At 48.2% G+C, this 26,265-nt stretch overlaps 10 pseudogenes; all 10 read left to right on the top strand.

Moving 5' to 3' along the window:
- The first annotated feature begins 4,339 nt into the window (after window positions 1–4,339).
- Window positions 4,340–4,458, top strand: LOC143999191 (5S ribosomal RNA; annotated as a pseudogene).
- Window positions 4,459–17,321: 12,863 nt separating this feature from the next.
- On the top strand, window positions 17,322–17,440 carry LOC143999943 (5S ribosomal RNA; annotated as a pseudogene).
- A 687-nt stretch (window positions 17,441–18,127) lies between these two features.
- Window positions 18,128–18,246, top strand: LOC143999266 (5S ribosomal RNA; annotated as a pseudogene).
- Window positions 18,247–18,350: 104 nt separating this feature from the next.
- Window positions 18,351–18,469, top strand: LOC143999372 (5S ribosomal RNA; annotated as a pseudogene).
- A 99-nt stretch (window positions 18,470–18,568) lies between these two features.
- Window positions 18,569–18,687, top strand: LOC143999016 (5S ribosomal RNA; annotated as a pseudogene).
- A 160-nt stretch (window positions 18,688–18,847) lies between these two features.
- LOC143999994 (5S ribosomal RNA) lies at window positions 18,848–18,966 on the top strand (annotated as a pseudogene).
- Window positions 18,967–19,918: 952 nt separating this feature from the next.
- Window positions 19,919–20,037, top strand: LOC143999507 (5S ribosomal RNA; annotated as a pseudogene).
- Window positions 20,038–20,136: 99 nt separating this feature from the next.
- Window positions 20,137–20,255, top strand: LOC143998827 (5S ribosomal RNA; annotated as a pseudogene).
- Window positions 20,256–20,576: 321 nt separating this feature from the next.
- On the top strand, window positions 20,577–20,695 carry LOC143998949 (5S ribosomal RNA; annotated as a pseudogene).
- Window positions 20,696–20,795: 100 nt separating this feature from the next.
- LOC143999304 (5S ribosomal RNA) lies at window positions 20,796–20,914 on the top strand (annotated as a pseudogene).
- The last annotated feature ends 5,351 nt before the right edge of the window (window positions 20,915–26,265 follow it).

Raw genomic sequence — 26,265 nt, 5'->3', positions numbered from 1 at the left:
AGGTAGAGAGATGGTTGCATTATTCTTAATGTGCCGGCTTTAAAAGGTTTTAAAAAGATGGTTTTGTGTGAATTTTGCTTTAACGTAAAATTAGCTGTAGACATTATAACTATGGTTACGTTTACAATGATTTAGAGATAGTAATCTCTATAATATAATAATAATAAGTATATTGAGGCAGTAAATATAAATACAGATAAAGTGAATACACAAAAGGGATCAAGAGATTGTTGCAAAGTAATATCCTCATTAAGGCCGATTGTCGGAATAGCAACATAACACGAAATATGAGCACGGCTAAAATACAGAAAAACAGTACATTATTTAGGAGTACAGTAGAATATAGTATAAATTATTTAAGATTAAATTGACTTAGCCTGAAAAAATCTAAGTTTAAATCGTTGAGTAAATCGTTGAGTAAATCGTAAATTTATCAGCTAAATTAACTCTGAGATTATGATTAATTTGACAATTCCATTACGCGGTCCATTTCCACTGGTATAATCATAATGTAATATCAGTAATTGCTATCAGTAAATGTTAAAATTTTAGACAGTTTACATTAGGATGTGGAATTGATATGGATTTAAAAGCGGTACATTAATTTTCTGAAGCATATGGCAGAAAGACGGCTTACACTGCTTTTCTCACATTTTGCTGCGGTAAAAAGAAATGTTTTGTCACTGTGTTTTAACTGTGCAATGATCCTAGTGCAGAGAGATACTCAGTTAATGTCAGAGATACTCGGTTAATGTCAGAAAAGCAATAAAACTTTTTACATCGTTAGCGAGCGATAGTTACATTACTCATAATATGTGCAGCATGTCTGGTAGCAAATGGATGGTTTTGTGAACATTTTGCATTACCGGTACAATTAGCGGTAGACCTCATCGAAGTGAATAGATTTAACTGGTTTTGAGATAGTACTCTCTATTTCTAATAATAAATAAAGCAAAATAAGTCAGGATGGTGTGTCGTCAGTGGTGATATCAAAGTGACAGTTGATGTGGAGAATTACAAATATGCAAAATAGAGCAAAAGAGTGCAAAGTTTATTTTGTTAAGTCATTGACTGATAAGTAATTTTTTAAGTTATTGGCCGTTATTGTTTTGGCAGTACATGGTTTATTTTGATGTATGATAGTTTTATTGCATGCTTGATGTGGGTGATTAAAATCGTGTAGTCTATATTTAGCATAAGAATGAAAAGGCATAACATGGCAATGAGACAAACTCCATTAGAGATGCGAACTAGATGAAATGATTAATTTGTGTCTGTATATCCAAGATTGTCTATTGTTATCACTTAGCCTACCCTCTAAATTCACTAGCCTCTCTATATACACGAGCATGTTTTCTGTTTCTGTATACATTACTCTGTCTTCTTTACACCCTGGCCTGTCTTCTATATACACTCTGTTATACACTAGTTTCTCTGTATACACTAGCCGGTCTTCTGCATACAAAAGCCTGTCTTCGGTATACACTAGCCTATTTTCTGAATACACTAGCCCGTCTTCTGTATGCCCTAGCCTGTCTTCTGTATACATTAGTCTCTCTGTATAAACTAGCATCTCTCTATACCCCAAACTGTCCTCTGTAAACACCTGTCTCTCTTTATAGCCTGTCTAGCCTTTCATCTGTACACACTAGCTTCTCTGTATACACTAAACAGGCTTCTATATAAAATAGCTTCACTGTATGCACTAGCCTCTCTGTATAATCTAGCCTTTATTCTGTATTCACTAGCCTTTCTTCTGTATGCTGTAGTCTTCTATATATACTAGCTTCTCTGTACACCCTTGCATCTCTATAAACACTGTGTAAACTAGCCAGTCTTATGTATACACTCGCCGACTGTATACACCAGACTCAGCTGTGTATACACTGTCAGCTTTGATGTATACCCAAGCCTGTCTTCTGTATATGCACTGTCCTTTCTGTATACACTCGACTCTCTCTATACACTAACATCTTTGTATATACTAGCCTCTCTTTAAACTAGCCTCTCTGTGTACCCCAGCCTCACTGTTTACTCTAGCATCTCTGTATACTCAAGCCTATCTGCATGCACGAGTCTGTATTCTGTATTCACTAGCCTTTCTTCTGTATGCTGTAGTCTTCTTTATATACCAGCTTCTCTGTACACCCTTGCATCTCTGTAAACACTGTGTAAACTAGCCAGTCTTATTTATACACTCGCCGACTGTATACACTAGACTCTCTGAATACCTAGCCTATGTTCTGAATACACTAGCCCGTCTTCTGTCTTCTGTATGCCCTCTCTGTATAAACTAGCATCTTTCTATACCCCAAACTGTCCTCTGTAAACACTTGTCTCTCATTATAGCCTGTTTAGCCTTTCTTCTGTACACACTAGCTTCTCTGTATACACTAACCAGGCTTCTATATAAAATAGCTTCACTGTATGCACTAGCCTCTCTGTATAATCTAGCCTCTCTTTATACCCTAGATAGTGTTCTGCATACACTAGCCTCTCCGTAGAAGCCAGCCTTTATTCTGTATTCACTAGCCTTTCTTCTGTATGCTGTAGTCTTCTATATATACTAGCTTCTCTGTACACCCTTGCATCTCTATACACCAGACTCTCTGAATACACTAAACCCTCTGTATACCACAGCCTGTCTTCTGTATACACTAGACTTTAAAAACTAGCTAGAATACACCAGCCTGTCTTCTTTATCCACTAGATTCTCTGTATACACTACCCAGGCTTCTGTATACACTGTCAGCTTGGATGTATACCCAAGCCTGTCTTCTGTATACACTAGTCTCTCTATATGCACTGTCCTATCTGTATACACTCGACTCTCTCTATACACTAACATCTTTGTATATACTAGCCTCTCTTTAAACTAGCCTTTCTGTGTACCCCAGCCTCACTGTTTACTCTAGCATCTCTGTATACTCAAGCCTATCTGCATACACGAGTCTGTATTCTGTATACACTAGCCTCTCTTTAAACTAGTCTCTGTATACCCCAGAATAACTGTATACTCTAGCCTCTCAGTATACACTAGCATTTCTGTACACATCACCCTATCTGTATTCACTAGCCTCTCTGTATACCCCAGCCTGCCTCTCTCTATACACTAGCTTTTCTTCTGAATATAATAGTCTCAGTCTCTCTCTATAACCAAGCCTGTTTTCTCTATACATTAGCATGTGTCCTGTATACACTAGCCTGTCTTCTTTATTCTCTAGCCTACCTTCTGTATACCTTAGCCTCTCTGTATAAACTAGCCTTCCTTCTATATACACTGCCATTTATGAGGTAAACAAAGAGTCTAGTGTACATAAACGACAGGCTAGAGTATAAAGAGAGGATAGGGTATACAGAAGAAAGCCTAGTGTATACAGAACACAGGCTAGTACCCTGAGCCTGGGTGAGAGAGGATGAGGAGCATTAGGAGGGCTTGGTCTTTCACATCCGACCAAGCCATGATGTGGCTCAACACGTCCAGCTGCCGAAAATAAGGACAAGCGTGGGAGGCACACAACACCCACTGTAACAGTGCTAGGTTCCTGCATTACAGAAACAGAACACCAGCAATAAGGGGTATCTTCAGGTGTATACTGTGCAGGAGGCACACAACACCCACTCTAACTTCTGCACTGCCGATGCCTGTATTGCAAAAATTGAACACCAGTAATAAAGGGTAGCTTCAGGTGTGTACTGTGCAGGAGGAACATAACACCCACTGTAACAGTGCTAGGTTCCCAAGCAGTAAAGACACTGTCCCTGCCTATCGTCCTCTTTCCCTGACCGCCGCAACACACTATACAAGGCCGCCGCGCTGGCTGCCTTATATAGTGTGGGGTGTGTACTAAACCCCCTTGAGCTATAATTGGCCACAGGAATACTGCCTGTGGTCAATTGTGGCTCTCCTCTCAGAGGATGTCACATCTGTTCTTATTATATAGAACTTATTATGCTCCTCGTAAACTTTTTCAATTTGGCCGAACTGCCGGACGCAAGTTGCCCCCGGTGCGGGAACATGGGGGGAGACATGATGCACATGTTTTGGAGATGCCCGAAGTTGATCTGCTACTGGACGGAGGTGACAGGAACCATTGATCGGGTGTTTGGAACCTCCACCAGGATGGAGGCGAAGTATTGTCTCCTGGGATTAGTTGAAGGAGTTGGAAACCCGGGAAGCAGCCAGATGGCAGTTCTGAGATGCCTATTTCAGGCAAGTAAACTGATTGCCCAACCCTGCTTAGCCTCCAATGTTGGCATTGGCTTGGTTTTCTTAGCTTGTTTCCCAAGATCACCATGTTGGCGTTTGTCAAGATGGTTGAGAGTGCCCAAAGAGATCGCCTATGGCCCCATCCCCTTGAAAGTGCCCGATCTTGTCTGATCTCGGAGGTTAAGCATTGTCGGGCCTGATTAGTAACTGGATGGAAGACCGACTGGGAATACCAGGTGCCGTATGCTTATTTCTTGATCATACATCACGGGAAACAGGATCATTACATAATGGGTTATATAGGCACCTCTGGTGATGGGACACTGGTTAACCCCCAATTAAGGAGAATTCCTTCCCTATATAACCCCTCCCATATGGGAGGCACCTAATTTTTCCCTTTGCCAGTGGTGGTTGGTCACGTAAAACATGTGCTATGAAGAAAGTTCTGTGCAGGTCCCTGCGGGGGCCTAAGGGCTACAACAAACCGGATCCATATCTCGGGCCGATATTTTGACTCCCAAGATGATATGGTACCCGGGCCTCGTCATCTGAAGAAACGAGGCTTTGCCTGTAAGTCCTCTCCTATTGGAAGACTGGGCTCTGGGAAAACCAGACTTACTGTACTATTTACACAGTGGCACGAAAGTTTCTGGCAAAGTCTTTTACAAGGTCCAGGTAGGAGGTTCTTCTGAGAAGGAACCCCAAAAAAAACCTGAAGGTTGGCACAACTCTGCCCGCCGTGATGGGTGAAGGCTGGAATCTGTCTGTTTTCAGCAATTCCTGCGGCGAGGACAGGTAAGGGAAGTTAATCCTGTATAAATTATATTATGGATTTCTTCATTGAGTCTTACTTCATTATGTCTTACTTGGTTTCCATCACTAGGGGGAGTAAGAGCAGCCTGATGCATACTTACATGCCTTTCAGATACACACGCTCAGTGAAGACTGGTTCTCCCAGATGACTCATGTCTCCACTGCAATCTCAGCCACAATGAATGTAATACGTAGTCTGGGGGTCCCAGACAGCTCCGATGGCAATTCCCTTCCCCCCTGGATACCGGCAGTCCTCGTGCACGCACACCAAGCACGCTTCCGTGCTAATGGAGGAGGCGGGAGTGTGTTTGCGAGCCGTGTCGTTCGGTGTGCACGGCGCTGTACTGCGCAGTTTTACAGCCCAGAGCGTCAGGGGGCTGTAAGTGGAGACACAGGAGCTGTGGGCAGTAAGCATCCCAAGGGATTGGATCCAGGCAAACCTAAGACACCTACTCAGCATCAGGTTGTGCAGTTTAAGCATATATATTTATTGTGAGACTTTAAGCACAACAGTGATTGCACTTTGTACTAGTACCTCTGCTTTGTAGCTTAGGACTATGTCTCCTCGTAAGAGGGTCTCAGGGGGAGATAACAAGGACACTGGTAAGTCACCGCCTAGGTCTAGGGGTTCTAAAAATGCCTGTAGGTTACCATCCCCCCCCTGCAAGACTGGAGTCAGCCTCACAGGATGAGTCAGTGCCCCTGTCAGGATTTGCAGCCTCTCCTGATATTTCAGCCCCGGTATACATCACTGAGGACTCCCTTAGGGCTACATTGGAAGGTTTTGAAGGGAGAATCATGAATTTTATTTCAGCTTCCCTGAAAGAAAGCAGGAAAAGGGGTAGATCCCCTCCCTCTGCTGAGATTCCTCTTTCAGATGACACTTCTAACAATGAGGAGAGATCCCTATCTTGGGACAGGTATCTTGAGCAGTCGGATGAATCAGAGGAAGAGGAGAGAGTCCCCTCCTCCCAGGCGCTCAGAAAACAGGTGCAGTATTATACTGAATTGGTGCGTACCACATTCAGAATGCCTGCTGCTGAGATCGCTACGTCCTCTGTTTCTTCCCTGGGAGTCAGGAAAATCCCACAACCTGCCTTTTCCTTTCCAATTAATCCCTTAATGGATAAATTGTTGTATGAGGATTGGGGACATCCCGATAAACTGTTTGCTCCTCCTAAAAGGTTTTCTATGCTTTATCCTCTGGAGGAAAGTTTCACCAAGAAATGGGGGGTCCCATCTGTCGATGCGGCTGTTTCTTGCGTGAATAGAAATCTGACCTGTCCTTTGGATAATGCTCAGGTATTTAAAGATCCAACTGATAAGAAGCTGGAAACATTATTAAAAGCCTCCTTTTGGGGGGGCGTGTCCTGACCATGGAGGAGTGAGGAAGTGCTTCACCTCAGCTCCGCTCCATCGCCGCACATATCAGCTGCCCTCAGCGGGGAAATCCGATCCACATCACCGGGCTCAATGTCCCAACGATCCCGGCAGTCTTCCCGACCGCCGCAGGGTAACAAGAAGCGGCAGGGACAGCTGGATCAGTTCTTCCCGGGCCCCCACAGACAGGGCCGCGATGGACCCAATATCGACCGGGAAACTTCAGAAAGGTGGGAAATCCTCACAGCCTGCTACAGCGACGCCTTCCCAGTCGACCGGACCGTCTCCCCTGGCTTCTCCGGTGCCCTCCCCAGGATCGGTAAGCGATTCGGCCCCCCCTGCATCCCCCGGGTCCCTGGATGGCCGCTCAGAGGTCTCAGACCTCATGGGAGATGACACAATACGCCGCCATATTATGTCTCTCCCCACCAGAGAGGATCTAGAAAAGTTCACTAGCAGAGTGGAGAAGGCTTTCACCGCTGATATTGCCCAGCTTAAAGCTGATACTACACATCTGGGTCACAGAGTGGAGGCCCTGGAGGAAAAACTAGAGGAGACTCTCCCCGCTATTGCTCTGCTGCAATCTAGGTGCCAAACACAAGACCATCAGCTTGAGGTACTGCTGGGGCAATTGGATGATGTTGAAAACCGCAGCAGGAGGGCCAATATCAGGATCAGGGGGCTCCCGGAGGCTACTGGACCCAGTGATACTGTCCCCACTCTGACTGATATCTTTAGGGACATATTGGGACTCCCAGCCACTGCTCCTATTGAAATAGACCGAGCCCACAGAGCACTGCGCCCCCCGTCTCAAGACGCTGACAATCCCAGGGATATAATCTGTAAACTTCACAAATATACTATCAAGGACCGGATTATGAAAAAAGTGCGGGGTAAGCCCTTTTATGATTTTGATGGTGCTCGACTGACTTTCTATCAGGATCTCTCGCGGCGCACCCTCATGCGGCGGAGAGCCCTTCGCCCGCTCCTTTCTGTGCTCCAGGCTGCAGGACTGTCCTACCGCTGGGGTTTCCCCTTCTCTCTGCATGTGCTTAAGGATGGCAGGCAGGTGACCCTGTGCACAAAAGACGATCTTCCACATTTTCTATCCTCTCTGGGGCTGAATCCCGTGGACTTTCTTGATTGGAGAGGACCCCCGAGCGACTTGCTTGTCCCCCCCCTTCCTCACAGATGGTCTACAGTCACACGCAAGCATCGACGGAGGGACAGACATAGTTCAACCCGCAACTCTTCAGTGGTTCCTTCTACCACCCGAGACTGATACCGAGCCTGGGCTGTGTGATAGACGGCTGATTGCGGACTTTTTCTACTATGATTGCTGGTGTCTGGGCCTTCCCCCAAGGGAATTGTAAATGGGATGTTTTGACCCTGTACCCCCCCCCGGGTGTTCCAGGGACCTGGATGTGCCCTATGCGGCCGAAGACTGTGGCTGCCGTGGCCGCAAGAATTTTTGGTGACTTCTCTCCAGCCCTTGTTACTGTTTGACTATCAGATTAGGCCTACAGGGCGGAGAATGTTTACATTCCCAATGTTGGAAGGTGGTCTGCCACGGCGCCCCCTTTTTCTTCCCTTTGCGGGGCACCAGGGGTGGGGGGAGGGTTTTTTTTTTATGTGTTTTGGTTTCTGTTTTTATTTCCCCCTTTTCTTTTGCCATCGTAGCTACCTCCGTGACCCCCCCCCCCCTCCGCGGTCTGCAGTTTGCTGTGCGGCTACCGTGGCGGGGGGGCCTCTGCCAGGGATCGGCCAGACTCCACGTCCCCGAATGCAATCAGCCCACACTGGGCTTCACCCCTTTTTTCCTCCTCTTTTATTTTTTACTTTTGTTGCTTTTTTGGATCGTTTTTTCTCCCGAATTGAGGCTATTCTGCTCTCAGATGTGGTGGGCGGGGCGGGGACCTTCCTTTTCCCCCTTGTTTTGGTTTACGTTCCCCACATAGGCCATCCATCCATGGGTTTAGTTCCCTGTTGGGACTTTAGGAGGGGGCTAGGAGCCCCCCCGGATAGTGGGGTGGGTCCCATCTCCCCCCAAACTGCTGCATTGTCTAATTTTGATGTAGCTGTTTTGTTTTTATGTTGTTGGTATTTTTGTACTTTTTTTTGTGTTTTTTATCTCCCTATCTCTCCCCTTTTCTTCTCCCTCTTTTTTCACTCCCCCCTTTTCCTAGGAGCCTGCTGTTGCTGCGGTCCTTACACCAGGCGGGTTGGGACGCTTGCCCAGTCCTCCACCCTCCAACTCTCCCATGTCTACACTCCAGGTAATTTCCTACAATTTACGGGGTCTCTGCTCTCCGGGGAAGAGGAACAAATTGTGGTGGGAACTTAAAAAGTTGAAGGCCCAAGTGGTCTTCCTGCAGGAAACACATTTCACCAGCCATTCCCTACCCAGGTTGCCCACCCATATGTTTAATCAGTGGTTTCACAGTACATCTCCTAAGGCCAAGTCCAGAGGGACTGCCATAGCGTTCCATAAGACGTGCCCTTTTCAGCCAGTGGATAGCAAAATTGACCCTCAGGGCCGATTTGTTTTCCTAAAGGGCACCATAGCTGGGTGCATGTACACATTCGCCTCCTTATACGCCCCCAACTCTGATCAGCGTACCTTCCTGGACGCTACCCTTGACCTATTGACAGACTTTAAAGCCGGGTATTTAATTTTAGGCGGGGACTTTAATGTCTGCCCGGACCATCTACTCGACACTTCGAGCACCCGACCCTCACACTACCATGCCTTTTTCAAACACTTTCGCAAATCACTGCAGGCACACCTTTTACTTGATATCTGGAGGATTTTGCATCCCTCGGGACGAGACTTTAGCTATTACTCGTCCGTCCATGACGTATACACGCGCATAGACCATGTCTATGTTGACCGTCCCACGCTTGAGCTTCTGCAGACGGCATCCATTGGCAGCATCACCCTTTCGGACCATGCACCGGTTGGCGTGACCATTCAATTACCATCTGGTCCCCACAGGGCCTGGACGTGGAGACTGAACGAAAATCTCTTGGATGACTCTGCTGCGGTTGCCAAGGTGTCGGAGACTATCTCCCACTATTTTAGGGAAAACGCCTCGGATGAGATAAGTGCGGGTGTGCTTTGGGAGGGGCACAAAGCCGTGATTAGAGGGGAACTGATATCATTGGGTTCCCAAATCAAGAAAGCACGTCAAGAGGATTTCAACAGGGTTCTGGCCGCCTTACAGGCGGCAGAACTCTCCCATAAGCAGGGGGGGAGCCCAGAGGCTAAGCAGAAGCTTTTTGAATTGCGTGACCTGTTTTTACGTTTATTAGATCGCCACACGTGTAGGCAGGCCAGGCATCTTTCACACAGGTACTATGAACATGGAAACAAATGCGGCCGTATGCTGGCCAGGGCCCTTCGCAAGAAACATGCTCAAGCTTATGTACAGAAGCTCCGTTCCCCCTCGGGTGCCGTTTGGGTCCAATCCAACAAGATTGCCTCGGGGTTCCAGGAATTTTACGCCCAACTTTATAACCTTTCCCCGGCCTCACCCGCACACGCTCAGCCTCCCAAGTCTGCTGCCATTCAAGAATTTTTAGCGTCGGCGAGAGTCCCTACACTTACGGCGGAACAATGCGTCGACTTGGAGCGGCCGATTTCGCCAGGGGGAAATTGCGCTAACGGTGAAATCCCTGCCCAAGGGCAAGAGCCCGGGATCGGATGGTTTTTCGGGTTCCTACTATAAGATCTTCCTGCCCCTCTTAACGCCACATATGTGCACCTACTTTAATTCCATCGCGGAGGGGAAGCCTATCCCAACCGAAGCACTGTTGGCACACATTACGGTGCTGCCAAAAGAGGGCAAAGATCCTACCGTCCCCCAGAGCTATCGACCGATTTCCCTTCTTAACGTCGATATTAAGATTCTAGCAAAAGTCCTGGCAAACAGACTTGGGAGTCTTATGCCCCAAATTATCCACCCAGACCAAGCAGGGTTTATTCGTGGCAGGGAGGCGAGAGATAACTCCATCAGGGCAATCCAACTCATTCATTGGGCACGTAACAGTCCTGATCCTAAACCTTGTATCGTCCTTTCGACGGACGCCGAACAGGCGTTTGACCGCGTCGACTGGGGGTACTTATGGGCGGTACTGGAGGCTCAGGGGTTGGGGACGCGTATGATGTCCTCGATTATGGCCTTGTACTCCACTCCGTGTGCACAGGTGAAGGTGAATGGGGTGCTTTCCTCCCGGTTCCCGATTCGAAACGGCACGAGACAGGGGTGTCCACTGTCTCCTCTCCTTTTTGCCTTGGTACTGGAACCACTGCTCTGCAGGGTGAGGGCGAACGCAGACATTAGAGGCCTGAAGGTTGGGATGACGGAGCACAAACTGTCGGCGTATGCGGACGATGTGCTCCTTTATCTCTCTGAACCCCTGATCTCGTTGCCGGTTCTGTTGAAGGAGCTGAGGACTTTTGGTGAGTTATCCAATTTCAAGATAAACCTTTCCAAATCGGAGATTTTGCCTATTCACCTCGCCCCGCCTCAAGCGGACCACCTGCAATTAGCATTCCCCTTTACCTGGGCCACGTCTTCTATTAAATACCTGGGCATCCAGTTGACCAACTGCTTTGATGCCTTATATGCCGCTAATTTCCCCCCCTTATTACATGCGATCAAGGCGGATTTGTTGCAGTGGACCAAAACCGCTTTTACGTGGTTCGGCCGCATTAATATTATTAAAATGAATATCCTGCCCCGAGTATTATTCTTTTTACAAATGATACCCATCTCCCTCCCTAAACTGTTTTTTACCCAATTGAATAGCATTCTGTCGACATTTGTGTGGAACACAAAGAAACCTAGAATAGCCATGGCCTTGCTGAAACGCTCGAAGCTGACGGGGGGTCTGGGGGTTCCGGATATCCAGAGGTACTACAGGGCTATTGTTCTACAGAGGATACTTAATTGGAAATTTCATACTAAGTCAAAAGTGTGGGTCTCTCTGTAAAAATGGCTAGCTGGGAGAGATTTGGCTTATGCGCCCTGGTTGTCCCCGGAATATAGGGGGTTATCGGTGGATGTCTCCCCGCTCACTGTACAGTCTCTTTTGATTTGGGACAAACTGAACAAGACGCTGGGCCTATCCCCCCCTGTTTCTCCGCTTGCCCTGCTGGGAGGGTTCCTATGGTTCCCGCCAGGGGAGCGGAGGGCCTTTTTTGTCCCCTGGGCAGCTGACGGGAATGCCAGTTGTGGACAGTTTCTCAGCGGTGGCCAAATGGTCAGCTATGAATCCCTGCAGACCGGGCATGCGCAGACAGCTATGAATTTTTGGCGATACAGGCAATTGCACCACTTTTTTGAAGCCCATGGCCACTTAATCAGGGACGAAGCGCTCCTTACACCATTTGAGCGTTTTTTTGTAGCAGATGAACTCACTCCCCACCTGATCTCCGAATTATATCACTTGCTGGGCTGTGTTACCGAGGTCGCTAGACCGACATACATACGGGTCTGGGAGAGGGAGCTACAACTTGACTTTTCCGCGGCCCAACTGTCCCACCTCTACAAACTCACGTACGCTAGCTCCATGGAGTCCAAAACCCAAGAAACTAATTTTAAAGTACTGTCTCGCTGGTACAGAGTGCCGGCAGACTTAGCACGTATCTACCCTTCGGAATCGGACCGGTGCTGGAGGGAATGTGGCCAATTGGGCACCCTCCTTCATATTTGGTGGGATTGCCCACGAATCAAGCCACTCTGGGAGGACATCCGATCCCGCATAGAGGCAGTTTTGCATCTTGATGTGCCACTGTCTCCGGCCAACTATCTTTTGCACATTCCTCCGATCCCGATTGGTAGATACAAAAAAAGCCCTCTGCCGCATCTGTTGAACGCGGCCAGACGTCTTATACCGATTTACTGGAAACAAACTAGGACTCCCACAGTGGAGGACTGGGTCAAAAAAGTGAATGACATCAGAGAAGCGGAATATTGGGTGGCAACCTGTAGGGGTACACGGGCTAAGTGTGACAGCATATGGCAATCATGGACAGTCTACATGTCCGAAACTATATACGCTACCTCCAGTCTGGACTTGGCTCTACTGGAGCTAGCGGAACCCTCTTTGAGATCCCGCACACACAATGATGTTCCCACCTAGTGGCTGTTTTTCACCTTCTTGCCCCATGGACGGAGAGACGACTTTGCTGCTGAGACTCGCCTGGTGCTGGACCGCTGCACTTCGCAGGGATGTCAAGTAGGCTCCACCCTCCTCCCTTACCCTATCCCCCAATCCCCTCTCTATCCCTTCTTGCCTCTCTCTCACCCTTCCTACTGTTCTTTTTTACCTTCTTTCTCTGTATTCCACACTATAAGATGTTGCCTTTTATTGACCTACGTGGTATTGAGCTGTGGTGGTGCGTTAGGCTTCCTGTGGGCTGGCTGGCCCTGCGGCCACTTTGTTTGGCTGACGGGGGGAATCCCTCTGTCCGGAGGGGTCCATGCTGGGACGTCCCTCCTGGGCGGGGGGGTTGCTGTGGGCCTGTCCTACCCCCGGGGGACGCTCGGGAGAGGTTGCTGGAGGTGATTGTGCCCCCCTCTCCTGGGCGGCCCCTGGGGGTGGTCCCATGCCTCCCCGGCCTTTTGTATGACGGGAGGTGGGGGACTGGGCTCCGGCCCGTCCTCTCCTTTCCGCTCAGAGGCACCTTGGAGCGGGGCCCTAGCCCACGGAGGCCGGACTTGATGTGTATGAGCTAGAAGACACTCCAGACATTCACCTCCACCCGTTTGCCTAATTCATGTGTCTGGTTTGAGCCGCCAACTCTTGGCCACTGGGTCAGTTTTATGGGTGTCATTGTTTCCTACAGTTTATTTGTTCTTTGTTTGGTCCTGACACACCTGTCTAATGTATACTTAAGTGTGTTTCAATGTCAAAATATCTCAAAATAAAGATTTTACAAAAAAAAAAAAAAGCCTCCTTTTCCATGACTGGCACTGTAGTGCAACTTACAGTCGCAGCTGTGGGGTTGTGTCAGTTCCTCAAGGAACAGGTTAAGCAGATGCTTGGCCTCCTTCCCAGTGAGGAAGTGGAGAATTATGCAGAAATACCTCAAATTCTGTGTTTCCTGATTGATGCGATTTCGGATTCTGTCCAACAAGCATCTCGTTTGTCTCTCCTGTTGGTACACATGCGAAGGGCCCTATGGCTAAAGAATTGGGCAAGCTGAGCTATCATGCAAGAAGCATTTGATTGGGTTCCCGTTTAAAGGGGAACGTTTGTTTGTAGAAGAATTAGACAAATTCGTCCAAAAAATTTCAGGGGGTAAATCTACTCTCCTTCCAGTCAAAAGGAGCAAACGTCCATCATTTAGGCGTTCTCTCTCTCCCGGAGCATCAAGCTCTAAGCAGTGGCGACGGCCTTCTCAACCCCCCTCTACAGGAAAGGCTCAAGGCCGGGCCCAGGGGCAGAAGAAATCCTGAGGGCGAAAGCCTGCCAAGCAGAGCCCGAAAGCTTCCTTGTGAAGGAGCGCCCCCGCTCGGCCAAGTGGGGGGAAGGCTCTTGCAGTTTGCAGAAGCCTGGCGGGAAGAGATCCGGGATGAGTGGGTGGTCTCTTCGGTATCTCTGGGCTACAAGCTGGAGTTTCAGGAGATTCCACCTTCTCGCTTTCTAAGGTCAAGGATCCCCAGGGACCCAGTAAAGCAAAGACCGCTATTTCTGGCCTTAGATCTCTTACTATCCCAGGGGGTGATAGTAGAAGTGGACCCAAAAGAACAGGGTTCAGGGTTTTACTCGAATCTCTTCACCGTTCCAAAGCCAAATGGAAGTGTCAGACCTATCCTGGATCTGAAGGATCTGAACCGTTTTTTACGCATCCGGTCCTTCTGAATACAGTCAATTCACACTGTGGTCTCCTCCCTGCAAGGGGGAGAGTTTATGGCATCAATAGACATCAAGGATGCATATCTCCATGTGCCAATTTTTCCCGCACACCAAAAGAATCTAAGGTTTGCGGTAGAGCGGCGCCATTTTCAATTTGTGGCCTTGCCGTTCGGGCTAGCTACGGCCCCTCGAGTCTTCACAAAGATTCTGGACCCTCTCTTGGCAAACCTAAGAGCTCAGGGTATAGCCGTCATGGCTTATCTAGACGATTTGCTTCTCATAGAGAAAACAGTAGCGCTCCTGAACCACAGTGTTACCAGAACGCTAGAACAGCTGGAACGCCTAGGTTGGATTATAAACCTAGAAAAGTCGTCCCTACAGCCTGCTACCAGGTTGGAATACCTGGGTATGGTTATCGACACTGCTCAGGGCAAGGTGTTTCTACCAAGGCCAAAAGCCTTGGCCATTGGGGATCTGGTGCGTCTAATTCTGGGCAGAAGATCTTCCCCCATTCGGTTGTGCATGAGACTCTTTGGGAAAATGGTCGCCTCCTTCGAGGCCGTTCCATTCGCCCAGTTCCACTCAAGGCCTCTGCAAAGATTCATCCTTGCGGCTTGGAACAGGAAGCCCCAGTCCTTGGATCTTCCTATGCGTCTATCCCCAGGGACACGCAAGAGTCTCGTCTAACGAGTCTAAGAGTCTCGTTACAAACCGAGAATTTGCTGAAAGGCAAAACTTTTCTTCCTCTTCCATGGAAGATTATTATGACAAATGGCAGCCTGACAGGCTGGGGAGCAGTGTTGGAGGAGACGTGCTCGCAGTGGAAAGAAGCTATTGCCCATAAATGTCTTGGAGATCCGGGCAGTTTATATGGCTCTCATAAACTGGTCTTTCAGACCTGTTCGGGTTCAGTCCGACAATGCCACAGCAGTGGCCTATATCAATCACCAGGGCGGTACCAGAAGTCTGGTTGCGCAAAAAGAGGTGAATCGTATACTTGTCTGGGCAGAAAGGCATGTTCCATGCCTTTCTGCAGTCTTCATTCCAGGAGTGGAAAATTGGCAGACAGATTTTCTGCGACGCCAGCAGTTGTGCCTAGGAGAATGGGCTCTGCACCCCGACGTGTTTTGGAACATATGTCGCAGGTGGGGTACTCCAGACGTAGATCTGTTTGCGTCCAGGTTCAACAGAAAACTGGACAAATTCGTGTCAAGGACAAGAGATACACTCGCTCAGGGGTCGGATGCTCTGACAGTTCCCTGGGATCAGTACAATTTGATTTATGCCTTCCCCCCGTGCCCGCTTCTGTCGCGGTTCCTGGGAAGAGTCTAGAGGGAAACAAAGTCGCTTCTTTTGGTAGCCCCGGCTTGGCCCAGGCGACCGTGGTACGCAGAGATCATGAAGTTGGCAGTAGGCAGGCCGTGGATCCTCCCTCTCCGGCCAGATCTGCTCTCACAGGGTCCAATTTACCATGCTGCTTTACACAGTCTGAATTTGACGGTTTGGCTGCTGAGACCCACATTCTGAGAAACCGTGGGCTTTCGGGGCCAGTCCTTTCTACTCTGGTCAATGCCAGAAAGCCGGCCTCCAGGCTTATTTACTACAAAATCTGGAGGGCATATGTTTCCTGTTGTGAACTCAGGGAATGTCATCCTAGAAAGTATGTCATTAGCAGGATCTTGGCCTTCCTCCAGTCAGGCCTAGAAATGAATTTGGCCATAAGCACTATCAAGGTGCATATTTCGGCCTTGTCAGTGTTTTTTCAGAAACCACTTGCATCACATTCCCTGGTGCGGGCTTTCATCCAGGGGGCGATGCGGATAAGGCCGCCAGTCAAACCTCCGGTATGCCCATGGGATCTGAATTTGGTTCTCTCAGCTTTGCAGGGGCAACCTTTTGAACCTTTGCATCAGGCTTCGTTAGTTCTTATGACTAAAAAATTGGTTTTCTTGGTAGCCATATCCACGGCTAGAAGAGTGTCAGAACTAGCAGCTCTCTCCAGTAAAGAACCGTATCTAATTATTCATAAGGACCTGGTGGTAATGCGTCCCAACAGGTCCTTTCTGCCTAAGGTGGTTTCAGGATTCCATTTGAATCAAGATGTAAGCCTACCATCCTTTTTTCTGGACCCACAGTCTGCAGAAGAAGAATCTTTGCACACTTTGGATGTGGTAAGGGCAATCAGTATCTATCTTCAGGCAACTGCACAGATAAGGAAAACTGATTGCTTATTTATTTTGCCGGAAGGCCCTAGGAAGGGTCAGGTGGCATCAAAATCCACTCTCTCATGGTGGATTAGACAGATTATTTCTCAGGCCTATAGTGTTAAAGGGAAGATCCCTCCTTTTCAAGTGAAAGCGCACTCAACTAGGGCTATAAGTGCTTCTTGGGCAGTGCATCACCAGGCCTCCCTGGCTCAGATCTGTAAGGCTGCAACTTGGTCATCAGTCCACATATTCACCAGATTCTATCAGGTGGATGTCAGAGGGCAAGAGGATATCGCCTTTGGGCGCAGTGTACTGCAGGCTGCAGTTTAGGTCCTCCGGTCCTTGGCGGTCTATATATTATGATCTGTGTCTCCCTCCCCTCAATCTGAGCATTGCTTTGGGACATCCCACTATGTAATGAAGCTCCTGTGTCCCCTGATGTATGATCAAGAAAATAGGATTTTTATACACAGCTTACCTGTAAAATCCTTTTCTTGAGAGTACATCACGGGACACAGGGCTCCCACCCCTCTTGGGTTTTACGTGGTTTCCTATTGCTTTGCTACAAAACTGAGGTGCCTCCCATATGGGAGGGGTTATATAGGGGAGGAATTCTCCTTAATTGGGGGTTAACCAGTGTCCAATCACCAGAGGTGCCTATATAACCCACTATGTAATGAAGCTCCTGTGTCCCGTGATGTACTCTCAAGAAAAGGATTTTACAGGTAAGCTGTATATAAAAATTCTATTTTTTATGTTGTTGGCGTTGACCTGTTTTTTTTCACTTGTTTCCCAAGATGACCATCTTGGCGTTTGTCAAGAGGGTGAGAGTGCCCAAAGAAAGTGCCTACGGCCAAATCACCCTGAAAGTGCCCGATCTTGTCTGATCTCGGAGGTTAAGCATTGTCGGGCCTGATTAGTAACTGGATGGGAGACCGACTGGGAATACCAGGTGCCGTAGGCTTCTTTTTATGCTGTTGGCGTTGACATTTTTTTTTTTTTCCGCTTGTTTCCCAAGGTGACCATCTTGGCATTTGTCAAGAGGGCTGAGAGAGCCCGAAGAAATCTCCTACGGCCACATCACCCTGAAAGCGCCCGATCTCATCTGATCTCGGAGGCTAAGCAGGGTCCGGTCTGGATAGTACCTAATTACAGGTGCCGTAGGAATCTTTTTATATTGTTGGCTTTGACCTGTTTTTTTTTCGCTTGTTTCCCAAGGTGACCATTTTAGCATCTGTCAAGAGTTTTGAGTATGTCCTGAAGCGTTCGCCTAAGGCCACATCACCCTGAAAGCGCCCAATCTCAGAGGCTAAGCAGGGTCAGGGTCAGATGGGAGACCGCCAGGGTCTATGTTGTTGGCGTTGACCTGTTTTTTTTTCACTTTTTTCCCAAGATGACCATCTTGGCATTTGTCAAGAGGGTTGAGAGTGTCTGAATAGAACACCTATGGCCACATCACCCTGAAAGCGCACAATCTCATCTGATCTCAGAGGCCTAGCAGTGTACGGCCTGGTTAATACCTGTATGGGAGACCATCTGTGAAAAGTAGGCTTCTTTTTATGTTGTTGGTGTTGACCTGTTTATTTTCGCTTGTTTCCCAAGGTGACCATCTTGGCTTTTAAAAAGAGGGTCGAGAGTGCCTAAAGAGATCACCTACGGCCCCATCACCCTGAAAACACCCGATCTTGTCTGATCTCGGAGGCTAAGCCGTGTTGGGCCTGGTTAATACCAGGATAGGAGAACGTCTGGGAATAACAGGTGCCGTAGGCTTCTTTTTATGTTATTGACCTTGACCTGTTTTTTTTTTTTTCACTTGTTTCCCAAGGTGACCATCTTGGCATTTGTCAAGAGGGTTGAGAGTGCCCGAAGAGATCACCTACGGCCCCATCACCCTGAAAGCGTCCAATCTCGTCTGATCTCGGAGGCTAAACAGTGTCAGGCCTGGTTAGTACCTGGATGAGAGACCGCCTGGGAATACCAGGTGCCATAGGCTTCTTTTTATGTTGTTGGCTTTGACCTGTTTTTTTCGCTTGTTTCTGAAGGCGACCATCTTGGCGTTTGTCAAGAGGGTTGGGCGTGTCTTGAAGAGAATGCTTACGGCCACATCACCCTGAAAGCACCCGATCTCGTCTGATTTCAGAGGCTAAGCAGTGTCAGGCCTGGTTAGTACCTGGATGGGAGACTGCCTGGGAAGACCAGGTGCCATAGAAGGATCTGGCCTGGTTAGTGTCTTGATTGGGAGATCGCCTGGGAATACCGGATGCCGTAGACTTCTTTTTATGTTGTTGGCTTTGACCTGTTTTTTTTAGCTTTTTTCCCAAGGTGAGCATCTTGGCCTTTGTCAAGAGGCTTCAGAGTGCCCAGAGAGAGTGCCTACGGCCAAATCACCCTGAGAGAGCCCAATCTCATCTGATCTTGGAGGCTAAGCAGCGATGGGCCTGGTTAGTACCTGGACGGGAGACAGCCTGGGAATACCAGGTGCCGTAGGCTTCTCATTATGTTGTCGGCGTTGACCTGTGTTTTTTCCCTTTTTTCCCAAGGTGACCATCTTGCCATTTGTCAAGAGGGTTGAGAGTGCACAAAGAAATTGCCTACGGCCACAACACCCTTAAAGCACCCAATCTCGTCTGGTCTCAGAGGCTAAGCAGGGTTGGGCCTGGTTTGTACCTGGATGGGAGACCGCCTGGGTTTTCCAGATGCCGCAGGCTTCTTTTTATGTTGTTGGTGTTGACCTGTTTTTTTCCGCTTGTTTCCCAAAGTGATCATCTTGGCATTTGTCAAGAGGGTAGAGAGTGCTTAAAGAGATCGCTTACAGCAGCATCACCCTGAAAGCACCCTATCTCTTATGATCTCGGAGGCTAAGAAGGGTTGGGCCTAGTTAGTACTTGAATGGGAGACAGCCTTGGAATACCAGGTGCCGTATTCTTCTTTTCATGTTGTTGGCGTTGACCTGTTTTTTTTCGCTTGTTTCCCAGGGTGACTATCTTGGCATTTGTTCAAGAGGGATGAGAGTGCCCAAAGAGATTGCCTATGGGCACATCACCCTGAAAGCACCCAATCTCCTCTGATCTCAGAGGCTAGAAAGGGTCGTGCCTTGTTAATACCTGGATGTGAGACCGCCTGGGAATACTAGGTGCTGTAGGCTTCTTTTTATGTTGTTGGCGTTGACTTGATTTTTTGTTTGCTTCCCAAGGTGACCATCTTGGCGTTTGTCAAGAGGGTTGAGCGTGCCTGAAAAAAATCTACTATGGCTGCATCACCCTGAAGGAGCCCAATCTCATTTGATCTCAGAGGCTAAGCAGGGTTGGGACCTGGTTAGTACCTGGATGGGAGACCGCCTGGGATTTCTCAATGCCATAGGCTTTTTTTTTAAGTTGTTGCTTGATTCCCAAGGTGACCATCTTGGCGTTTGTCAAGAGGGTTGAAAGTGCCTGAAGGGATTGCCTACGGGCACATCACCCTGAAAGCACCCGATCTCATTTGATGTTGGAGGCTAAGAAGAGTCAGGCCTTGTTAGTACGCGGATGGGAGACCGCCTGGGAATACCAGGTGTCGTAGGCTTCTTTTTATGTTGTTGGCGTTGACCTGTTTTTTTTAGCTTGTTTCCCAAGGTCACCATCTTGGTGTTTGTCAAGAGGGTTGAGAGTGCCTGAAGAGATTGCCTATGGCCACATCACTCTGAAAGCACCCAATCTTGTCTGATCTTGGAGGCTAAGAATAGTCAGGCCTGGTTAGTACCTGGATGGGAGACCACCTGGGAATACCAGTTATTGTAGGCTTCTTTTTATGTTGTTGGCGTTGATTCGTTTGTTTTTTTCCGCTTGTTTCCCAAGGTGACCATCTTGGCATTTGTCAAGAGGGTTGAGAGTGCCCAAAGAGATCGCTTACAGCAGCATCACCCTGAAAAAGCCCTAGCTCTTCTTATCTCTGAGGCTAAGAAGGGTTGGGCCTAGTTAGTACCTGGATGGGAGATGGCGTTGGAATACCAGGTGCCGTATTCTTCTTTTTATGTTGTTGACATTGACCTGTCTTTTTTCGCTTGTATCTCAAGGTGACTATCTTGGCATTTGTCAAGAGGGTTGAGAGTGCCCAAAGAGATTGCATATGGGCACATAACCCTGAAAGCGCCCGATCTCCTCTGATCTCAGAGGCTAAACAGGGTTGGGCCTTGCTAGTACCTGGATTGGAGACAACCTGGGAATACTAGGTGCTGTAGGCTTCTTTTTATGTTGTTGGCGTTGACTTGTTTTTGTTTTGTTTGTTTACCAAGGTGACCATCTTGGTGTTTGTCAAGAGGGTTGAGAGTGCCTGAAGAGCTTGCCTATGGCCACATAACCCTGAAAGCACCAGATCTCGTCTGATCTCAGAGACTAAACAGGGTCGGGCCTTGTTAATACCTGGATGAGAGACCACCTGGGAATACTAGGTGCTGTAGACTTCTTTTTATGTTGTTGGTGTTGACTTGTTTTTTTTTTGTTTCTTTCCCAAGGTGACCATCTTGGCGTTTGTCAAGAGAGTTGAGAGTGCCTGAAGTTATTGGCTACGGCCACATCCCCCTGAATCTGTTCCATCTCGTCTGATCTTGGAGGCTAAGCAGGGTCGGGCCTGGTTAATGCCTGGATGGGAGACCGCCTGGGAATACTAGGTGTCGTAGGCTTCTTTTTTTTTTTCAAATATAATTTTTTCTCCAAACAGGGGAAGATGGTCCCCCGAGTACATAATGCAACAGAGAAATACAGAGCAAAAAGCAGCTGAACAATACTTGATACAGGTATATTCGCAACTGTGAGTCTGCCTTCCATCAATCATAATGATTCAAGGCACAGATAAAGTACTGTACCAAGATCCAGGGTCACACAAACCCCAGGTCCCTCCGGCATAATCCATCCAGAGGGGGGGGGGGGCCGTCATTCCCAATTTTCCACTTTTTCCAAAAGAGAGAGTGGGTGGAGGGGGTGAGAGATAGGGGAGGAAGGCAGAAAAGAGAAGGGGTGAAAGATCAGGAAAGGAGAAGAGGGGACGAGACACAATGGCAGCCACTGTCCAAGGGGCCAGTCAAGGAAAGCTCAGAGCATTAAGGTGATAGCAGGCGACATCCTTCCAGCGAGAATATAAAGGTATTCCAGATGTCCCAGGTTTGTTTAAAAAATTCTTGTTTACCTTGTGATGTGAGGATCAAGTCCTCCATTTTTTTTAATGTCCTCTATTTTCCTAAGCCAGTGAGTAATGAAAGGGGGGGAACATTTTTTCCAATAGAGAGGGATGCAGGATTTCGCCGCATTTATCACATGCCGTAAAATTTATTTTTTTGTACTTCTTAATGGGAATCTGTGAATGGTGCAAGAGAAAGAATGCAGCCTCTTCCGGGATGGAGAAGTCTGTGAATTTTTGTGTTATGCATCGGATCTCTGTCCAGAAGTCCACCAAGCTGGGGCAGGACCAAAAAATGTGGATCAACGTGCCCTCTTCTTCTCCACACCTCCAGCATATGTTCGAGGAAGAGGGGAATTATTTATGCAGCTTTGATGGTGTCAAATACCACCTGGTGAGAAGTTTAAAATTTGTCTCCTGTATCTTCGTGCACAGCGAGGTTTTGAGAGCCAAAGTGATAATGCGTTGTCTCTGTGCTGGGGAAAACGAGCAATTAAGGTCCTTTTCCCAGTTGGACAGGCAGGTTAAGTGTGGGTGATCTGTTTGAGAGAGAATGTGGACCAAAGGGCCTTCGCTCCTGCATAGAGTCTCAAACTCCGTCTGAGGGCGTGCGAAAGTTTGAGTATTGGGGATGGAATGGAAAAAATGATGTTGTTGCGCCGCTCTCCAAAAAGGCATTTGGAAAAGCCCTGTCGGATCTGTTAGGGTTGAGAAAGAAGGTCATTTTCCATCAATGACGAATTTAGACGCATGGTCTAGGTTGGAATTTCTAAGTGGGTCCCCGGTTCCAAGTTCGGATGGCCACGTATAGGGAATAGGGGGGAAGTCAAAGACGTGAGTGTGTTTTGGGTAGCGATCAGGTGACTGACTTTCAATGAAGCCCCTATAGTGGGATGTGACGTCAATTCTGTGGGTAAATCCTTATAGCACCACATGGTGCTTCTTAGCGGAATTTGGGTGTGAGATTGTCCTAGTAGCACCCAGAGCTTAGAAAGCTTGTTTCCATTCCAGTCCAATACACGCCCCAGATGGGAGGCCAGGTAGTAGCATCCCAAGTCAGGGAGAACCAACCCTCCCTGTTGTTTAGACAATGTCAGCTGTGACCACTTAAGTCTGGGATTTTTGTGGGCCCAGTTAAATTGAGTGAGCAGGGATTGAGCTTGCTTAAAAAACGGGACTGGAATCTGGATCGGGAGAGCTTGGAAAAGATAGGTAAATTTAGGGAGTATGTTCATTTTAATGAGATTGCATCTCCTGAACCAGGAATGGAGGCCAGAATGCCACCCGTGAAGCACACTGCGGATCTTAGTGACAAGGGGTGGGGGGAAGTTCAACATAAACGTACGCGCGTTGTCCTGTGGAATGTAAGTACCTAAGTACTTAAGGGCTGTATGGGTCCATTTAAATCGAAAATTGGACTACAAGTCTAGTAACGTTTGCGGGCGGACTTCGACCCCCATGGCCTCTGATTTCAAGAAGTATCCCGTATATCTGGAATTCCCGAAGGAGATTTGGCAAGGAAACTCTGGGATTCGTCAACGAGAACAGCATGTCATCTACGTAGGCAGATGTCAATAGTACCGATTTGGAGTCGCGTTATGTCTGAGTTTTGTCGAATTGTGGAGAGAAAGGGTTCCAATGACAGTGCGAATAACTGGGGCGACAGGGGGCAACCCTGTCTGGTCCCATTCCCGATGTCAAGGGGAGATGAGAGCACCCCATTCGATTTGAGTTGAGCTGAAGGGCGTGAGTATATCTTACTTATCCATGCCAACATCCGTTCACTCAGACCTATATGGCGAAGGACCGAGAACATGAATGTCCATTTGACCCGATCAAAAGCCTTCTCGGCATCAGTACTCACGAAAAGACAAGGGGTCCCAGATGACTTTGCTTTATGGACCAGGGTAAGCACCTTAATGGTGTTGTCCCTATCTTCCCTGGTGGGAATAAAACCTAACTGGTCAATATGTATAAGGGACTGCCAGTGCTGTGCCAATCACGTGGCGAGGATTTTAGAGAATCGTTTTAGGACCGAATTTAGGAGGGAAATGGGTCTGTAGCTCCCACATAGGCCCGGGTCTTTGCCCTCCTTAGGTATCAACGAGATGTGGGCTCTAAGGGTATGCTCAGGAAAATCCCCATTCAAGCTCAGAGTATTCAATAAATTCACCAAGCGCGGGCCGAGAATAGGGAGGAAGGTCTTATAGTATTGTGCGGTATATCCGTCAGGGCCCGGAGCCTTACCCACCTTCGGAGGTCCCACGGCCATCTGGACTTCTTCCAGTGTGATCAGGTTGGTAGACCAGAACCGGTTACATATCTGTCTATATTGTCCTGTCCGGACCCTGAATCGGGCAGGTTGTAGAGATCAGAGTAGCATTTTTCAAAGACTTTGGCTATTTGGGTTGGGGTAGAGCCCCTCTGGCCATTCTCATCTATCAACTGTTGTATGTAAGAGGCAGATTTCCACTCCTTTACTGACCTGGCAAAGATTTTTCCGCATTTGTCCCCTGATTCCTACATCAGTTTACGACAAAACTGGAGTACTGCTTTCGCTTTATAATGGAGTAGGTCAGTAATCTGGGTACGGAGTGTCCCCAATTCAATCTCTAAGGTCCGTGAGGGGGCATGTTTATGTTTCGCTTCCACAGAGGCAAGTTCACAAAACAGATTAGCAATTTGTTCCTTCCGTGTTCGTTTGATGCGTGCCCCGTGCCTGATAAGTACCCTGCGGAGTACTGACTTGTGAGCCTCCCAAATTATCCCCAGGTCGCAGTCCTGCGTTTAGTTTTCTTGGAAATAAAGGTCCAATTCCCTGGTCACATCTGCTAAAACTTCCGGTATCTGGAGGAGGCTCTCATTAAGGTGCCAGAATAGAGTCCTAGGTGAGGGGTTCCTAGAGAGGGTGTAGGTAAGGGCTACAGGAGCGTGGTCAGACCAAGTAATATGGCCGATGGAGGAAGAGCTCACCAAGTGCAGTTGGTCATGTGGAATCAAGAAGAAGTCTATCCTCAAGTATGATTTGTGAGGGGAAGAGCAAAAAGAGTAGTCCCTTTCCCCGGAGTGTTGCAGACACCAGATATCAACTAATTGGTCATTCAGTAAGCACTTAGTAATCCGCTTTCTAGAGTAAATGAGGAGCGAGGAGCAAGAGGCAGAAGTGTCAACCGATGGCGAAAGGGGACATTAAAGTCCCCACCTAATATCAACTGGCCCTCCCGAAAGTCACATCATCTGTGCAGGGTAGTTCTGAGGAATGTGTCTTGGTGATCATTGGGAGCGTACACAGTGGCAAATGTAAAAAGGAGCTCTCCAATGTGGCCCCTAAGAAAAAGATATCGGCCCCCAGGGTCCACCAGAGAATCCTGGAGAACCGAGGGGAGCCTGCTAGAGATCAGAATGGAGATTCCCTTGGTCTTAGAGGAGGGGTTAGTAGAGTGGTAGACCTTAGCGAAGGATCTTGACCGTAGAAAGGGGAGGCTAGTATTTTTAAAATGTGTTTCTTGTATAAAGGCCACATCAGTACAGGAAGTCTTCAGTTCTCACAGGAGGATCCACCATTTTTCAGAGGAGTTCAGTCCCTTAACGTTTAGAGAGGTGACCTTGACTGAGTCTGCCATCGCTCCTCGGGGAGGGGAAGGGGGACGTCCGAGAAAAGCAAAGAAAGTTGAACCAAGGTAGGTATTGGGTAGGTAATGGATGGCGGGAACTAAGGGGGAAAAAGGAAGGGCAAATGGAAGGAAAGGTAAGGGGAAAAAGAGGCCGGGCACCTCAACCCCAGGGGGAGAGGGAAATTAAGGGTTGTCCGCACTCAACAGTACAGGAATTGTATACTAAAACAGCACAATTATGCTATAGCGTTTACCGGATGTACACTGGGTTTAAAGCGCCGTCCTACTTGGGTTGGTGGGTAGACAGGTCGGAGAGGGAGCCCCCGGATCCCAGTCCCCCCAGTCCCGGCAGTGGTAAATGTCATGTCTGATACTGGTATGCAAATAAAAGACAATCAGTAACATCATAGAACCAAAAAACAATAGTATAATTAAAACAGAGGTAGAGCATAGAACTGTCAGCACTGAGGGGTCTCCTCAGCTTGCCCTAAATGTAGGCATGCACGAGGGAGCCCGTCACAACAGAAAAGGCATCACAGAATGGGATCCACCACCCCCCGTCCCATACCCCAAAAGTACATGCAGCCCCCGAACAAATGTATTTCTCTCTTTGGCAGATTGTCCTCTCCTTACCCCCTCTCCTCCATCCACGCCCCGGGGGAAAAGGGGGAGGGAAGGGGGGAAAAGAGGGGGTAAGGGGGGAAAGGGGGAGTGAAAGGGGGGAGGGAAGGGGGGAGGGAAGGGAAGGAGGTAAGGGAGGGAAGGGGGAGGGAAGGAGGGGCAGCAAAGGAGAGGGGACAAACATGCGGAAAGGTCAAGTCCTTTAGCGTGCTCACACCAGCAACCACCCGGACCCCATAAGTTTCAACTCCTCCCCTCCATGGTCACCACATGAAGATCAAAGAGGAGCAGCCCTGGTCAGTGCATGGAGAATCTGGCAGGCAAGGGGCTGGGGCCACCATCCCTCCATCCAACGGGAGACTTCACCCGAGCAGCAGTTCTGGGGCCCGCCAATTAGTGTCTC

Source organism: Lithobates pipiens, unplaced genomic scaffold, assembly GCF_037356315.1.
Source record: "Lithobates pipiens isolate NorthernLeopardFrog02 unplaced genomic scaffold, aLitPip1_a1.2 Scaffold_19, whole genome shotgun sequence".
In the NCBI taxonomy this organism is placed as follows: Eukaryota; Metazoa; Chordata; class Amphibia; order Anura; family Ranidae; genus Lithobates; species Lithobates pipiens.
Note: the sequence above shows the minus strand (reverse complement) of the source record. Positions and strands in the feature narration are given on the sequence as shown.